This window comes from Arachis ipaensis, chromosome B05 (genome assembly GCF_000816755.2).
Source record: "Arachis ipaensis cultivar K30076 chromosome B05, Araip1.1, whole genome shotgun sequence".
NCBI classification, from domain to species: Eukaryota; Viridiplantae; Streptophyta; class Magnoliopsida; order Fabales; family Fabaceae; genus Arachis; species Arachis ipaensis.
Window position 1 is genome coordinate 147,485,499 of NC_029789.2, and position 2,550 is coordinate 147,488,048.

At 25.4% G+C, this 2,550-nt stretch overlaps 1 protein-coding gene across 1 annotated transcript in view; it reads left to right on the forward strand.

The window, feature by feature from the left end:
• Positions 539–2,550, forward strand: part of LOC107644868 (mediator of RNA polymerase II transcription subunit 36a) — a 6,005-nt gene continuing 3,993 nt past the window's right edge. The window contains exon 1 of the mRNA XM_021103251.1: positions 539–621. The gene's annotated coding sequence lies outside the window, so the exon portion shown is untranslated. The remainder of the gene's footprint in view (positions 622–2,550) is intronic.

The following is a 2,550-nucleotide window of genomic DNA, read 5'->3' on the forward strand; positions in this document are numbered from 1 at the left end:
GTCACCAAAAATATTTTTAATTAAGTTATTTTTATAATATATTAATTAATGTTTTAATTTTTGGCTTCTTTTTTTTATTATATTTGTTCGTAATCTCTAGTTTAAAAGTTAGGAAAAGTCTAGAGGGCCAGCAACTTTATCAAATTCTGGCCAGCATGTAACCATCAAAGAAGAGTGAGCCATTGGATGAAATTTCACACTAATCTTACACCATTAAAAACCTCATTGATGGCTATTTGATGGCTATAAATCCTAAAAGTTGCTGCCCCCTAGCATTCCTCTAAAAGTTATTAATTCAACATTGATTAAAGGATAGTTGAACAAGCTTTAGATATCTAGCACAAAACAAATTAAATCATTCTTAAACAGATATTTCATGCTAAAACAAGTTATTCACTTGACTATTAAAAATCCAACTAAATTTTAAATAATAAAATTAAAATGGATTCAATATTTAATATTAATTGGGCTTTGTAATCCATTAGGTTTTTTCTGTCCATAAAGTAGTTCCTGATCGCGGAGCCCGTCCGAGACTCGAACTGTCAAAAACCCTAAACCCTAAAAGTTTAGCTATAAATCCTTCATTACCACATTTCATTTTCTTCATTCCAATCCGTATTCATTCTCAAGACGAACATGACCAACTAAGGGAGGAGATAAACAAGATTATGGATGAACTTGAAAACCAAAAAGTAGAAGAGTATGTTGAACCTGATCTAAGCAAGGATCTAGAGGAGGAGTTACATAAATTTGATAAACCCCACTTGAGTGTGAATTTTACGGTGTTTAAACTAAATTTTCCCTTATCAAGGGGACAGAGGAACATCGAAACAGTGAATGGTGAAATTTTATTCGTAGGAGACAATCATTCAGTTTCAGTGCCGAGTTTAAGGTGTCTTACACTCCTACTCTCACTCCAAATTCAATATATTATACAGATGATTACGTAAATGTTTACTTTCAGAATCTTGCATTTGGTTCGTGTGATACCGGAGTGTTCAATGTAGAAAATAAAAAATTTGGTAAACACTTTGTTCCAAGCTTCTCGACAAAAGGCATGCCACCACCAATATTTGTTGTGCCCCGCTATAGATGTAGTGTTAAAAGAATTGTTTAGGTTATAGATTTTATGAAGAAATTTGTATAATTTACTTGCAAGATAGAAACCGGGGTATTTTTAGATGGTTAATTTGTTTTATTTTATGGATGCATAATCTATGATGTTCTGTATTGTTTTGACTTAATATAATGGTACATCCTGCTAGTGCTTATTTTTAGTGCTATGGAAAAGAAATCAAATTGTTTGATTTAATTATTCTATTAGTTCGTATATTTTCACTCAATTTTTAATTAAATTTTTATATATTTTTTAATTTAATTTTGATGCACTATTAGATTAAAATTTTTTTACATTTATTTAATTATGTATTGTAATTAAAAAAATAACTTTTTTTACATTCATTACGTAAATAATTATCTAAACGAACAAATATAATTAAATGACTATATAAAAAATATACATATTTTAATATATCAAAATTAACTTCTATGTTTTTAAACAATTACTCTACTACTCATTATAATTTTTAAATATTAATTACCACCCGTTACTATAACTGTTAAGTTCATTTTTCAACTAGAATTTATTAATAAAAATATAATACATACATTAAAAATCAGCTAATTAAAAGCAGAAAATTCTATTTAGATCAAACAAAATTCCACAAGAACAATTTGTTGTTTCTACTAGCCTTCTATTGTTGTAATATTTTTCTTTAATAATGTTATGTTTAATTTGGAGAAAATTTTTTTGTTTGGTGACTTTTTTTTTATTTTTTAGGAGAAATTGAAAGAAAAAAAGCTATTTTCTTTGGTTTCAAAATCTATCTCAGTAAAGTACTGTTTTCAAAATAGTGTCGGCCACCAAAAAGATTTTTATATTTTAATGTTATGTTTCAAGTTATTTTAATAATATATTAATTAATGTTTTCATTTTTTTCTTTTTTTTATTATATATTTTTTCAGAATCTCTCATTTCAAAGTTGTTAATTCAACATTAATTAAAGTATAGTTAAACAAATTTTAGGTTGCTAACACTAATTATACATTCTAATTTGTTAGGATGATAAATTAGAATGCCTAATTTTCTATCCTAATAAAGAAAATATATAATTAATATTCTTATATATAAATTATAATTTATAAAAATTATATTCATGCTATTTTACCCTTATTCACTTTCAATTTTTATGTCTACTAATTATAAATAAACTCATGTTATTTTGATGAATTTATGAAACACAGTTAGATAATAATAAATTCATTGTTGGGTATTAAATTAGACTCATGCAAAATAGTTAGATACCTACTAGCTTATGAATTTGATGTTAGTTGTAAAATCAATATCACACTTTTATAACATCTATAGGTAGTATATATACCAAGCTTTAATTTAAATTTCAATCTCACCTACTAATTAATAACCACACATAAAATATATATTATTTATTAATATTTTGTTATATTTATATTAATAGAAAATGGCTACTG